Below are 16,428 nucleotides of genomic sequence, written 5' to 3'. Positions count from 1 at the left end.
ATATAACCATTAAACAAATTAGCCATTGGCTAAACTTTACCTTTAATATTATGGGATCTCGTTTGGGAGCTATTTCATGACAAACACAGACAAATAAGAAGAATCTCCCCGGGCTTGATGGCTCATGCCTGTAAACCCAGCACTTTGGGAGGCTGAGGCAGGTGGATCACGAGGTCGGGAGATCGAGACCATCCTGACCAGCAGGGTGAAAACCCATCTCTACTAAAAATACAAAAAATTAACCAGGCATGGTGGTGGGTGCCTGTGGTCCCAGCTACTCAGGAGGCTGAGGCAGGAGAATGGCGTGAACCCAGGAGGCAGAGGTTGCAGTGAGCCAAGATCGTGCCACTTCACTCCAACCTGGGCGACAGAGCGAGACTCCATGAAAAAAAAAAAAAAGAAGAAGAAGAATCTGTCAGTGGTCTAGAAACAGGAGTGTGATGCATTTATTCTGCCAGGTTGTATTTTGCAAGATAGGAAAGATGCCCCCACAGAGCAGGAGTGACCATTATTGGTCTGGAGGCAGCACTCGACCCTGCCACTGTGGGCTACCTGACTTTTGCAGGTTCCTGCCTGTTAGTATGGGATGATAAGAGTCATCATGCCCTGTGCAGAGGTACCTTGAGGAAGAAGGAAGAGGCATTGCTCAAGGGCATGTGACAAGTGCTCAGTGAATTTTGCTGGGAGAGCAGTGGGAAGAAGACAGCGAGATCCCTTTGCTTACAAAGGGCCATGCGGTCTAGCAGGACACATGCCGTAAGTATTTTACAGATCACTGTGCATTAAGTATTTGTTCTTAACAGCAAATGTTCCAATGTTTTAGTTTCATCGGAAGAGCTATTTGACAGGATGATTATATGATTGCTGGGTAGTACTTAAAAGTGATTACAGGATATATGTTTCATGTCCTCAGAGAGCTAATGGGTTTCCTTTTACTGTCCTCTAAGTCCCACCCAGAAATCTCCTGACATATCCTATAATTCCAAAGGAAATCAAACCACAAGAAGGATAAAACTGTATTTTGCCCCCAGTGACACATAAGGATTAGCCATCGTCCCATGCAAGAGTACCTGAAATTTAGCTCATGCAGTGGCCTTTCAGTGAGCTCAAGGAGAAGCACACTACTTTCCCCACTTAATTTAACTTACTTTGATTTTCATCATCTTCCCCAAATAGAATTTTACCCAAAGGAACCAAGCTGTCAGTCACACTACATGAAGCAGGACTGAAAAAAATGTTTTAACTTGGCTGCAGCTAATTATAGACGCTCTCAGAGTGCAAAGACCCAGGGAGGTCATCTAGTTATCTCCTGCCACAGGCAACCCATCTTAACGGCCCCTTAACTAATTAAAGATATCCCTAAAACTTTTCTCTTGATCTTTTCTTTCAGACTGTTGGGGATTCTCTGCTATTCCCATTTTGTAACTTCCCCAATAGCTCCAGTGGCCCAGTCAGGCCTCTATGTTACTCATTCCCATATTCAACCTCTGATGTACGTTGCGTTGGGTGTTCATGTTACCTTAGCGTACTAAAGGCTTGGAAGGAGGGTGTCTAATAACAAAAGAAATCTGAATATTTCATAGTCTCACTGCTTTTTGGATATCTCTAACCTATGAATACAGCTTCCCCAGTTTTTAGAACGTCATTTGTTTCTTGTGAGGATGTATGCATGTTATTACACCATAGCAGTCTAATGCAGTATTTTTTAATCTGTAATCCATGGAACTCATGCTGAGGATATACCTTGAGAAAACTATTCTGTGGTCCTATAGCTGTGTAAAAAGTGGGAACTAACAATGATTAGAGAGCCAATAAAGATTCTGTTTCTACTGGAGGACTTCTTACACTCCTGAATACATTAATGTACGTTATAAACACCCAAGAAGAAAGTGCTATGCAGCTATTTCAAAACACTTTTCTTTATTATGTTATAAAGGGAAACATTAAGCTTTTGTAAAGTTACAGTTCCAAGAATTATATTTTAGAAAATGTTGCTTCAAAATATGTAATTTTTTGCAAAAATGTGGAACCAAGCGAAATGCCCATCCATCAACGAGTGGATAAAGAAGTTGTAGCGTATATATATGTATACACATATATATACGATGGAATGCTACTGAGCCATAAAAAGGAATGAATTAATGGCACTCACAGCCACCTGGATAAGATTGGAGACTATTATTCTCAGTGGAGTAACTCAGGAATGGAAAACCAAACATCGTATGTTTTCACTCATGAGTGGGAGCTGAGCTATGAGGATGCGAAGGCATACGAATGATACAATGGATATTGGAGAACCAGGAGGAAAGGGTGGGAAGGGGTTGAGGGATACAAGACTACAAACTGGGTTCAATGTATACGGCTCGAGTGATGGGCACACCAGAATCTCACAAATCACCACTAAAGAACTTACTCATATAACCAAATACCACCTGTTCCCCAAAAACCTATGGAAACAAAAAATAAAAAATAAATAAATAAACGCACTAAATACAAATATATATATGTGCAATTTTTGTTTGTAACAGCGCTGGCTGGAGAGGTGGGTTCAGGACGGGTCATCAGGGTGACTTCTTGGGGAGCAAATATAAAGGGGTGGGAAAAGGTCGGGACAGTGACTCAGCACTAGAAATGTCCTGAGCAGAGAAGAGCCTGTCCACCCAAAGTGCCCTGGAAGAGAACGTTAGGTGGGGCTGGAAGGACTGTTCCAATAGCACCTGGAGTGGGAGGTGAGAGCCCTGAGTAACTTGCTCCACAATAACAGAAGGTCTTTCACAGAAGGGCAGACTGGTACACGCTCCCACACCCTCCTCCACCTTCTCCTTTAAATGGATGTTGACGAGATGTCTCAATAAGAGACCAGAGGACCCTGAGACTCTGGTGTCCACACCAGCCATCTAATATCTTCCTCAGTGTGAAGGTCCATGTGGGCTCCGCTACACTTCTGCAGTTTCCTCTTTCCCACTTCTAGTTGTCCGTCTCGTCAGGGACATCTTTTATGTGAAGAAAGTGACAGCATTGTTAATATCTCTAAGTAGTAAGGAGGACTTAACTCTTTCCCTACTCTCTTTGAACCCAAGCCTGGAACGTGCAACCCACTAACTCTCATACTCACCCTTAGTTTCTTCTTTCATATTGTATCTCTACGGAAGAAAAGACTAGTTTCAGGTATTCTTAACTTCACAATTACTTTCAATTTTAGGATTATTACATATCTTATTTGTAACCACATTTATAGAGAATCAAGTGATATCTCTTGAAGCCTAAGTGTATGAAAATTTCAATAATGCTGTCAGTCTGTAAAGTAAGCATTAATCTTCCCCCACAATGAGAAGCATTTCATATGCGTCACATCGGTGTAGCACGTTCCATCGTAAACTCGATTTTTAAATTAGAGTCGAGTCCCTTAAGTAGAATGCCTTTTGTCTTATTTTTACTTCTTTTTACTCAGTGCCTCGCTCAATCCACACTCAGTGAGGACTTCACAAAGATGGAAAGAGTGATGATTTGAAATTTGCGGAATATACTCTGAAATTCTAGAAAATACTGTCATTTGCCAAAGTGGGTTTTACTGAGCGAATGGCTCAGAGAAAACGTCAGTAAGGTGAATACCTATATTTAGAGGAGAATTTTTCCCTAATTTATTCTGTTCAGCTAAATTGTTCATAAAAAACATGATGCTGCTTCTGCAGGTCACAGGTATTTACTTGTTTGGTGTCACAATTGGAGAAAATATTCACTGTTGTTAAGAATGTTTATTTTGGGGTTTTCATTTTATTACTGGAAAGCTCATTGATATTCTCTTTCACTTGAATGTTTCAGAATGTTGTAGACACAGCCAGTGTCTTTAATGTAAAAGTGGCTGGTAGTGATTTGCTGGTGATGAATTTACCAAGACAAGTGACAAATATAAAAAAAAAATTGATAGCAAATCTCTCGAAATTAGAACCTAAAGTGCATTATCAACTTACCTCCTGAGAGTTTTTTAAAACACTTTTTGTCATTGTTATCATTGCTGCTTGACATTATAAAGGGGACAAAATAACAGTTCACTCCGCCTAAGATTGTTTGGAGAATTAATAAGGCACAGCCAGTAAAGTAGCTAACACAGTATAGTAATCACTCAATAAACAGAGGCTGTGCTATTCTGGTGGGAGGCATTAACGTAAGTGACAAATCTACTTTGTGATTTAGAATCACAAGTAGTAGAATCATTAATCTTCTTTTTCTTGCTTACCTAAATTCTATAAAAGTAACACAAAGAAATAAAACCAAAACCCAAACGTCAAACTTTCAGTTACATAAATTACATTTTGACTATTTCAAGATATTTTAACCTGACAGACTATGGGAAAGACATGGGGATAGAATGCATGAATGGTCCGAGCCGCCCTCCCTGTAGGCAGGTGCCCTATTCCCCTCTGCATCAGCCCTTCCCACCGAAGCACCACATTTCTCACGGCCCACAAACCGGAACTTCACTCATTCTGGAGCTTTCCCTGATTGCCTATATCATTATTTAGGTTCTTAGAGATTTTTCTTTCCATTTCCACATTCAAATCCCTTACGGAGCTCTAGGAAATGCCTACTGACTCGTTTGCTATCACCATCCCTCTCATCTGGCCTGCCCTTCCATAATTTACATCTTGATATTTTAAAATACCGTCCATCATATTGCTGGTCCATTGCTGTCATCTGACTCTATCTATTTTTTTTCCTTAGTAATACTGCAGGGACCATGAAGCCACAGATGTCCCTATAGATAACAGTCTGATGTAAGCTGTGCCCCAGAAGGACAGTAACTGGATTAGTTTTATTAAGTATGAAAATAACTCACAGAGTGGGAGTGTTGGTTAGAAGCTGTTTCCAGGAAACTGAGAACTTCCTCGAGTTATGCTGATTCTTCTGCCATCTTTGCTAATCACTCTTGCTTTTCCATAGGATACCTTTAACCACCATCCTCCTTTTCCCTGTATTTATGTGTTTTACATTGAGAAAGAACCTAACTTGACTATGTTGTTTTTAATGTGCCTCATCTGGCGAGGTTTTCTTTTTTCCTTCCTTTCTTTTTTTTTCTTCTTTGAACATGAAATAAAATGCAACCTTTGAAAGGCTATTCATCTGTCTTCAGGAAAGGTCATGGGAAAAATGCCGTAGAATTTTCTAATGGTTCATCCATCAAAAATGCAGCTCTCCATTGATTCTTCCTGAATTGTCCATTTCCAAGCAGCCTCAGGGATAAGCCTCGTTCTGTGAGACGCAATCCTTGATAAGGAAAAAGATAAAGTGATAAATGATTTTTCTGGTCTTTGCCTTCGGGAATGATAGCCAGCTTGCTAAGTCTTAGCCTCAGGCAATAGTCATTCATGAGCTACCTGCATACAAGGAGTTTGTGATGCTAATGATAATGTGAATTTGGCAATAGTGGTTTCAGCAAAAAAAAAAAAAAAAAAAAAAAAAAAGTCACTACTTAAATATCAAACTCCTATGCATGACTGGCCTTGGAGAAAACTAACAAAGCTCAGAAACAAACTGGCTTAAAGCACACTGCCAAACACAGCATCATATGTTGGCTGAATACAATATTTTAAAGGAACTGGAAATATTATAACAAAATAAACCTCCCATCTGGGTCTATGAGCCAATAAACTAAAATAATTCTTGTAAATATCTTAAATGTAATCACATCTAGTGCTCAGAAGAATTATATTCAATAAGAAAAAGATAATTAAAAAATGAACTAAATGGGCCACTTTGCATACAATATTATTGAATATTTTGCAGCTATTTATCAAACTGGAAAGTGTTATGAAAAATACAACTCTACCCCTGTTCCCATGTTCATCCTTACATTGACATCACCATCCAAGAGAACGTTAGCATTGCTCAGTGCTTGTTCAAGGTTTGATTGTTCTAGACTCAAAATCGAATTTTGTCTTGCCAAACTTCTGGGTTACTAGCAATAACCCAAGCATGAAAATGAACATCAGGTGATATTTAACATGCAACACAAAATCCTGGGGTATCAAAATCAGTGTGATTATTCCTGTAAAAGAGTTCATGATCTCTGTGAGACAGACAAGTAACTAGGCATTTAGAATGAAATGTGATGAATTCTAAGACAGAAAGTAGAGAGTGTGTGAGATAGATATGTAGAACAGCGCAAATCCAGGCTCAAGATAGTGAGATGGTGTTAAAAGGGTGAAGTCCAGGGCGACCTCCAAGAGCAAGTGGAAATCAGCCCAGGAAGCATAACACACAGGCATGCCCATGTGCACATACAACACACACATACATGCCCATGCACACAGAACATCTACACATATGATGCACATGAAAACACAACAGAGGCATGCACATACACACATGCACACATCACGAGCACAGGCATGCATACACATACAAATACATGTATGCACATAACATGCACACGAACACATGCACCCATTACAGGTATATACATAATGCACATGCACACACACACACACATCATGCATGTGCCTACCACAAACATGCAAATGCACACACAAACACATGCATGCACACAATGGGTACATAGATACATGTACATGCAACAAATTTGCATGTATACAAACACGTCTTCACAGATGTGCAAATGGACACACATGCATGCACAAACACACACGTTTGAACAACATACACATGCATGCAGCAGACCTACACATGTATACAGCAGACATACATAAACAACACATGTGAGACACACAGACATTGCACACAAATATCACATGTGTGACACACAGACATACAACACATGCACACAAACATCATGTACCTACAACACACATGCATATGCAGTGTGCACAATATATACATGCAAATGCAACATATATATGTGCTACCCATAACACATGCATGTGATGTGACATAAATTTGCATGACACACATGCACATATCAATCCACATGCACCCCCACACCAAACACACATGCAACACACACATAGACACACAACATGGACATACACATATACCTGCACACACAGAGATGAGGGCGGAGGAGCATTTTGGATTTTTCAGACATAAAAATCTATACTTTTAGAGAAGATAAATTGATAAAGAGCATTACTCTGAAAGATCTTAAGTTTACTGGATTTCAAAAATGAGAAGTAGGTTGAAGCTACAGTGAGCTGTGATCATGCCACTGTACTTCAGCCTGAGCAAGAGAGCAAGACCCTGTCTTGAAGAAAAAAAAAGAGAGAAGTGAGAATTGTTTTGCATGTTGTGATTTATGATTGTGTAATTCCTAAATGACATTGCAAGACTACCATTGCTGGCAGCAGTTAGGCCTGGCTCACCCAGTTGAGGAGAAGAGGAGCTAACCCTCTCCAGTCTGCTGGGCCAGATTGAGGAGGAGAGGACTTCAGTAAGAGGTCAAAGTTCGTATCTAGGACGAACAGAGCTTTTAGAGATCACCTCGAGCTTATTCAGTTGTTTTGTCCTAATAATACTTTTATCCCGAATATTATACATCTCCGGGAGTATTGTCTTCCACTTCTGCAAATTGGCTTCCAAATACTACGTTTTTTCATTCTTAAAAGTTCCAGTTGGGTCTTCATTTATATCTTCTATTTCTCTCATTATATTCATGTTTTCCTTTACATTGTCCAGTATATTGTCAAGATTAATTACAGTTATTTTAAGGTTTTCCTGGTATTTTCATTGTCCCTGCCATTTCTAGGTCTGTTTTATTGATTACTTTATGACTCATATTTTTCTTCTTCTTTCCATGCCTTGTAAGTTCTGATTGAATGCTGAACATTGTGAACTTTACACTGTTGAGTGCTGGATTTTGCTGTATTCCTTTAAAGAGTATTGGCCTTTGTTCTGGCATACAGCTAAGTTACTGCAGATCATTTTCATTTTTATGAAATTTCATTTAAGTTTTGGTAATCTGGGTAATAGCTTACTCAAGGGTTACTTTAACCCCCACAGCTAAGGTATGTCCCTTCCTAGAACCCTAACCAATGCCTTGTCTATTATGAGTGCTCTACACTCTAGTCCACACAAACTCTTCCTAGCCCTGAGTAAGGCCTGGAAATTGTTTTAGTTTGCTGCTTTCTGGAGACAGTTTCTTCAGACTGAAGGATGTGCAGGTCAGTTCTCCAACAAAAATGAGAGGGGATCCTCTGACAACCTGAGAAACTCTCTTTGGGTATTTCCTTCCTTGAAGAGCTCTGCCTCACATATTTTGGCCCCCTTAGCATCCTGAATTCATTTCTGGGTCTTCGCCATTCAGCAAAATCTCCAGGCCTTGTTTCAATTTCTGTTTTTTGAAAGGTGGCCTGAAAACTACTTTCAGGCACTGACCTGAGGCAATTTGAGAGCTCACCTTCTCTTTTCTCGGAAATTTCTACCCTGGGCCGCCAGGTGTCCAATGTCTGAAGAGCATTGTTTTGTGTGTATTTCATACAGTTATACCACGAGGGTGTTCCTGTAGTCTTGATGCTTCATCATTTTAATGAATGTAAATTTTAGCATAATTAATGCCACACACACACACACACACACACACACACAGAGAGAGAGAAAGAGATTTGCAAGGACACACATATAGTCATACAAAGTATCTATCTTCCAGAAAGAACTTTCTCATTGGCTTCAAGCGCACTCATGAGCCTTGTATACAGAACGTTTTCTATGAATCAGACAAAAAGTTTCTAACCAGCTCTGCAGGGGGCAAGGCCTTCCAAGAGGTGCAGAGAGATCGGACCGTGGGTCTCCGGACCTTCTGACCTCAGGTCCTGCACCAATGACAGGGACAGCAGCTGGCTGAGTTTTAGGGCTTATTTATAAAGGGGCAGCATTCCTCTGCATGAATCTTTGCCACTAATATCTCAAACTCCACAAATTTTAATAATCCAAAACTCTTGCTATCATCTCTTATGGTAATAAAGCAATGCTAAATTGCCAACACCGATTAGGATTATTGTTTTTAGATTCTATTCTGATTAACTAACCCTGCCATGTTTATGAGCACAACAATTACATTATTTATAAGGAGGGAAGCACCTAATATATCACAGAAATACAATACAAAATGAATGAATGACACTGGGTATGTAGGTCTTTTACTCTAAAATTAAAGGAAAATAAACACGTGGGGAGGGGTAGAACAATTGCATTATTATTGTCCCTCTAGTAACAATTAGCACTATACATCTTTCTCCTGATTCAGATGCAGTACATGGTGAATGAGTATTTTGACCTCAAACTCTCCAAATTGAAGATGGATAGATATTGCAGCTGTATTAGCAGAAGTCATGAGAATTCTTCCTGGGACTAGTTCTGGTACAAATTCAGTGTCTCCTGCAATAGGATGGCCATAGTGGTGCATGCCTGCTGCTCAGGGACCACCAGGACAATCGCCATGTAGAGGGGATGCCCTCAGAGCTGTTTTCCCAGGAAGTCGATGTGTCTTCAGATTGAATAAGGAGGTCAGTGTCTCTCTCACTTGGAGGCCCACAAGGTGCAGCAATAAACCAAGGTAAATTTTTAAAGCATATAGCATTGCTTGCAGAATACATTGCTGTTTCTTTTTTCTGCCACCCACACACATAAAATAGCAATTCATCTGAGAACCAGGAAAGACAACTAGATTTTCTTTCAGCCAAAATAGAAGATTCTGGATAACACATGAGTAACTTACAGTATCAGTTTTATCTTGAGTTCCTTTCTCTACGACACGATTAACCCCAGCAACAGTTTTGCTGTTTCCATAAGGTATTTTTTTTAATTAAAAATGTTTTTGTTCCGTTCTGCTTCTTCTATAAGGTTGTTTTTAAAAACGAAAATTGGTACTCTCTAAAACAAAAAACATAAAAACTTCAAAAACAAATATCCCTGGAAAAAAAAAAAAGTGATAGTCAAATCTGCTGTGGAATGAAAGAAATTCAAGGGTAGAAAATAAGAAAGAGCTTCACTTTTACTAAGGACAGAGCTGTCTTCCCACACAGTACATGCTTCTAAATGGCAATGCCTGGTTTACAGTTCGGGTTTTTGCCTGCAGCTACTTTCTTCAGCAAAAGGATAAACTCTGCGTCCTACTTTTACTTAAACCATATATAGACGCACCTCACCAGGAGGCTTTTGAGGATTGTGAAACAGAACCTGAACATGCCTATTAGTGGATGTCTGGAGTGCACAGTGAGAAAATGCATATGCACCATTTCTCTTCTAGGGAAAAGAATTTTCTGCACCATTGCTTTTCCTAAATATACCGTTTTAAAAATTATTATTAAAAGCTCAAAACCCACTTGGAATATATGTTCATGCCTATCGACAAGCAAAGAGAAAGTCAAATATAAATATAATAAGCCTCCACCAGAAAGCGGGGGAAAGAAGTTTTGATCTCTTAGACCAAAATTTAATCAGGCTTTTGTTTGTTTGCTTTTTAAGAACATAGGGGGGAATGCATTCTGTTTACAATTTTCTCAGAATAGGTCTTTTTAATTTCAGAATGCATATATTTCTTAAACTCGACCAGGCTATTAGTAATATCTGCCGTAAGTGCGTTATCACCACTCTCTCCCTTTGTATGACCTAGAGGAAGAGAAGCAAATGAGAGATCATTAAACCAACCTCACAATTACACGACCAATTATCTAAAAATGTTCAGAAGATGCTGGCACTAGATACCAAAGTTTTCAAGATTGATTCATGGCTTTTTTGTGTATTTGCAGGAGTGCTAGTCTCCATGCAGATACGAAAAATGGTGAGTAATATCAGCACGACTATGCCCTGAGTAAGGTGCCAGTGACATAAAAGAGACACATCACCCTTGTTTAGCAGAGAGTTAAAGGTGTGGAATCCTCCTTAAGTAGAAGAGTGACTGTGGGATGCTAATGATTTTTTAAAACCTACGCTCCTTGTTTTTCCTGTGTCTTCTACATTTTCTACACTTAGCATATTTTTGTGGTTATATCTTTTTTTTTTTTTTTTTTTTTGAGGTGGAGTCTCGCTCTGCTGCCCAGGCTGGAGTGCAATGTGTGATCTCAGCTCACTGCAGCCTCTGCCTCCCAGGTTCAAGCGATTTTCCTGCCTCAGCCTCCCTCCTGAGTAGCTGGGATTATAGGTGCCCACCACTACACCCGGCTAATTTCTGTATTTTTAGTAGAGATGGGAGTTTCACCACATTGGTTAGGCTGGTCTTGAAATCCTAACCTCAGGTGATCTGCCTGCCTCAACCTCCCAAAGTGCTGGGATTACAGGCGTGAGCCACCATGCGCGGCCATGATTTTATATTTTCAACAGAGGAGAATCATGTTTAGTATGGGCAGGTGGAAAACAAAGAACACGCTCATTTCCCAGATTGGAAATGGACATGAGTGGCAAGGCAGAAACCAGCTGCAGCCTCTCTAAGAATATCCTGGCTCTGTCAAGGGAGCATCAGAAACCCAACCTTCAGGCACCCTGACCTGGCCCTGATGTATAAAGCTGGTGTGTCCTGTAAAGGTGTTTGGTAAATGCTCTTGTTAAAATCTGAACATGCGGGTTGGGCACAGTGGCTCATGCCTGTAATCCCAACACTTTGGGAAGCCAAGGCGGGCGGATCATGAGGTCAGGAGATTGAGACCATCCTGGCTAACACGGTGAAACCCCGTCTCTACTAAAAATACAAAAAAATTAGCTGGGCGTGATGGCAGGCGCCTGTAGTCCCAGCTACCTGGGAGGCTGAGGCAGGAGAATGGTGTGAACCCAGAAGGCGGAGCTTGCAGCGAGCCGAGATTGCGCCACTGCACTCCAGCCTGGGTGACAGAGCAAAACTGTCTGAAAAAAAAAATCTGAACATGCATTCAACCTGCAAATATGTAAAAGCAAAACAATATCCCCACCTGTGCACTGATACAAAGAGACGCATGCACGTAGTTGATGAAATACTGAGTCAGTCTTCCATGTCACTTATAACCTGTGTCTGTGCCTGCAGAGGAAACCTCTGTGTGTGGGCTGACAAATGTGTCTGTGTATGCATGCATCCACTCATGCATGCCTGTGTGTCTATGTTGCTAAATCCCAAAGTCTGGTTAACACTTGGGTAAACTCATTGTCTAAGGGAGTTCTAGACAGTATTACCTTCAAAACGGAACAAAGCAAGCAACGCAGAATGTTCACTCATCTCAGAGAAACGAGGCACCAAAGCAAGGAGCATTGAGAGTTGAGAGGGCTGATAAATGGATGAAAAAAAGTACCAATCTGCTCTTCTCAAGATGTGACCTGCACAGATTTGGAAGACGCATGAAAAGTCAGCCAGCAGAATTGGCCCTCAGCCACAGCACTTTTCCAGAGATAATCTGCAAACACTCCTGAAACTCTATCAAATTCCCAGTTCTCAGAATGATTTCTCCTTTTCCTAGAAATCCTCCTTTGGGTCCAAATTCACCTCTAAAACGCGTTTGCTCCCTGGGAATGGTGCTCAGAAATAAGAGGAAGGTGGAGATGGAAGGAGAATGTCTTGCCCCTTGGAGACGCACAGAAGCCCCGAATCTCAGCTGTCTAGAGCTGACTCTTATCTTGTAAACATCGCTTCTGAGAAGGAACACCGCAGGCAGAGGTGCTTCTCTCCTTCAGCCTCACAGGTTCAGACCCTCTCCCCTTTCTGTGGTTCATGCATCCCTCACCAACGCAGGGCCCTAGACCAGCAGAAAATGTGGGGACGGCATGGGTGGCTGTGCTCCCTCCCAGGGATTCTGCAGCATAGACTCAGTCATAGGAAACATCTGATGTTAAGTTTGTATGGCTTGAGGATTTAACTGGGGTGTATTTTCCCAGAGGAGATACCCATGAAAGCAACTGATCCATAGGAACGTTCAATAAATATTTCTTCATAAATAGAGAGAGTTGATACGGTATCAATCTGAGACATAGGCTCCTTTCACACAGGAAACCTTGCTGTACCTTAATTCTCCATTGAACAGATTTATGTTCCTCTTTCTCTCATCTATTACTGCATCGATTTGTTCATCTAGTCAACACATACCAATGAGATCACAGCCATGGGCAGGCCCCGGGTTAGAAGCCAGGATGAGTATTTACCATGGAGAACATGAGAGGTGGTATCCACAGGGGAATGCCCGTGCCTGAGCCTAAGAGGTGTGATTTTACCAACTGGGCAAGGCAAAGCACACGCCATGCCAGTGCAAAACAGAGACGACCAGCCCCTGGAGTCAAGACACACACGTTGTGGCATCAGTGTACAGGGCCTGGGCTAGTCTGGGCTGCCACGAGAGCTGCATTTTCCTGAGACCTGCAGAGTCTGCCCTCCTTAAGTGACATGGGCCCCAGAGAACAGACCAAGGGACCCTGCGGGAGGAGGCCCCCCCAGGGAGCCAAGAGAAGGACCTGAGAAGGAACCAGGACATGAGAAGGAAAGGCTAAGGGAGAGATGGACTGAGAGGGCGTGGGGCCTCCTTGCCACGTTAAGGATTTGGGTCTTCGTCAAAAGATCATTGAAAAGTCACCAAAGCAGTTTAGACACAAGAGAGACTGAATGTGTAAAAGACCATTTTCTTTCCAGGTACAAGTGCAGTATGGGATGAAAATGAGTGCCAGAAACAGACGAGAGAAGGTGAGGTTCCACCGTGAATACAGCCATGCAGACAGAGAACAATGTACAGGGTACGGTTAGGGAGCACATTTTGGGGGGTTAGCAATGGACCGTGCAGGGCTGGGGAGAAATAAAGAGGGAGGAGGAAGGGAGGGAAGCAGGGAGGGAGGGCCAGGGATGACTGCCGGATTTCTGGCGTGTACAACTGGGCAGACTTCGTTGTTCTGGCTGTGATGGAGGCCCCAGAGGAAGTGAGGTGAACCAGGGTCTAGGGAGGATGAAGCCAGGTCTCGCTCTGGGCATCGCTAGGTTTGCTCTGGACAGGCCATGGCTGACGGGCCTTTGATGTCCCCAGGTGGAACCGTCCACTTGTTCACTGGATCTACTTTCCTGAAGCTCTGAGAAGAGCTCTGAGCTTTAAGAGAGAAATGTATGAACTCCATGTGCACAGATGGTCCTGAAGACACATGTGGGATCTGACCCTGACCACAGGTGCGGTGAGACAGCGGCTCCACCTCTTCAAGCCTCAAGGCCTCACCTGCAAATAGCAACACGCAGGGCTGTGCAGAGGACTGAGTGAGATCATGCCTGCAACGTGCCCAGGACTGTGCCTGATTCACAGCAAGGGCTCTGTGTTGCCTATAATGAACATCATCTCTAGAGACCACAGACTCTGATGGGCCGGGAACATGGGTGAGCCTGAGACTAGCCTGACGCATGGAGCTGGGACCACAGAGAAGGCCCAAGGAGTCACAGGAAGGAAAGTCCGCTGATGCCTACTGGTCCTAATCTGTGTTCACTGTGCCATAGCTGCTCTCAGAGCCTTATCCAACCTTTACCAACGACCTCATGACATGGCCACTATTGGGTCTGGTTTGCAGGTGAGGAGGTGGAGCTGGCATAAATTAGCCAAATCCTGCGCACAGAGGGGTCAAACCCAGAGATTCAACCTTGTCCATCTGCCCCCAAGTCTTGAGCTCTTTCTCTACCTCCCCTCATTTCCTAAGGGAGCAGATTAAGAAGCAGCACCATGAGCTAAAGGCATGGATGCTAGAAAAGCCTCAGGCAAATTATCAGGAGATGACCCAACAAGGAGTCAACCCACAGGAGCTCGGGAACAGGGAGGCCCAAGACGGCTGGTTCGTGCAGGGAGGCTGGTCCTCAGACAGATGGGAGCAGAGAAAGGGAGAGCCTTGTGGGGCAGGGGCCAGACTGATTATAAGACTGGTGCCCAGCAGGGAAAGGCAGGACCCTGGGGTGGAAGGAGGCGCCTGGACCTGGAGACAGGGGCTGTCGTATTGGCCTGGGGCCCAAGGGTGAGTGGAGGCTGGACCTGTCTAGGGTCTGTGACGTGTGAAAGGGCACCTGACAATGGGGGTCCAGGGACTACAGAGAAGGGCCCAGGTCGGGCATCAGGCTGCTGGTCACAAAAGGCCTCGTGTGCCTCAGATGTCCCCTTCCTCCTGGGTGGCTTTCTCAGGCTGGGAACGGAGCAGCTGGGCAGCTTCTAGTTCTACCTGCAGAATCACTTTCTTGTGTATTTGTTTCATGTCTTCTGAATTTCAGGTGCAGAGGGGGTGGTACTGGAAATTGAGAAGTTATTCTGCTGGGATGTGGCCATGCCTGGGAACCAGTAACTCCATAACAGGACCTGAGCCTGCAGCCTGCCAAGTCCTTGGTGGGAGGAGGAGAGCCATCAGGGATTCCCCGAGAAGCCACCTGAGCAGGAATAGGGCAGGAACATCAGAGAGTGGAGAAACAGCCTCTCTCTTGGGAGGAATGTGATCAAGAGGAATGAAGAGAAGAATGAGGTCATGAATCCCAAGACGGACAGGCGAGTACACAGATCCAGAGCCAAAGAGACAGAGAGAAAGAGAGATTGCCCCCAATGTGAACAGACCTGAGCCAGTGCAGACGTATCCCTGGTTAAGGTATAGACAAATGCTTATCGCCAGAAGAAATTGAGATCTTTCATCTGAGATTCAGAATTCCAGGCATTTATACAGTGATTTTTAAGGAAAAAAAACCACAATTATTAAAATAGTGATTCATCCCACAAACCAATTTATCATTCTTCATGTCATTAAAAACCACACACACACACACACACATACACACACACATACACACACATACACACAAGGACTGGAGACTCAGCCCAGGACAGTGAACATAATTAGAAAGAAATCCCCTTGAGCAGGACCGGGTAGAGGTTAACTTCCAGTCACAGCTAAAGATGCCAGATTTTCATTCCAGTTCAGTAAAGCCCACCTCGAACTGTATTTATTTATTTATTTGACAATAGTCTGCTTTTGTATCAGACACTCTAAGGGAGTGAGGAGTTTACTTGATTCAGCAGTAAACGCAGAGCTCTGGTAGGAGGTATTAATGCCACTTATCAGTAAAGGTTACCAGCTTGCAAAATATCTGAATCATGTTACCACACGGTTACCAAAGCTGAGTTATGAAATGCCAGGGGCTGACTCTGGGCGCAAGGCTCTTACGTAAGTCGCTCTGCACAGGGCGCTGGAGGAGAAGTTGAGTTCTGTTACAGGAAGCAGAGGAAGTTTCAGCAGACAGTCACCTGCCAATTTGAACAGTCCAAACACATGGCCTTCCAGTTGACATGCCCAGTGGTTTCTAAATAATGCACATCTCAGCTGCACAGACACATTGACAGTGTGACGGGTGTTGATGGGTTGGCCCAAATCCCGTCATGAGTACGGCTCCATGTTCCCCCTGAAACCGTAGAGAGGAGAAGACCTCCCTGGGGCAGGCAGCCAAGGGCAGCGGTGGAGTTTTGGGGTTGGGACTGAGCCGGAAAGCAAAGTGCTACTTCTGCCCATAGGATGGTGAGATTTTGGAAC

At 43.0% G+C, this 16,428-nt stretch overlaps 1 long non-coding RNA gene across 1 annotated transcript; it reads right to left on the bottom strand.

Annotated features, from left to right (window-relative positions):
• Positions 1-2,153: 2,153 nt before the first annotated feature.
• On the bottom strand, positions 2,154-5,961 carry LOC111527003. Its single transcript, XR_002726547.2, has 3 exons — positions 5,852-5,961; positions 4,838-5,265; positions 2,154-2,993 (listed from the first exon to the last, which is right to left on the bottom strand). It is a non-coding gene; the product is annotated as an uncharacterized LOC111527003 (long non-coding RNA).
• Between the last annotated feature and the right edge of the window lie 10,467 nt (positions 5,962-16,428).

Source organism: Piliocolobus tephrosceles, chromosome 9 (genome assembly GCF_002776525.5).
Source record: "Piliocolobus tephrosceles isolate RC106 chromosome 9, ASM277652v3, whole genome shotgun sequence".
NCBI classification, from domain to species: Eukaryota; Metazoa; Chordata; class Mammalia; order Primates; family Cercopithecidae; genus Piliocolobus; species Piliocolobus tephrosceles.
This window is presented reverse-complemented; position numbering and strand designations above follow the sequence as displayed.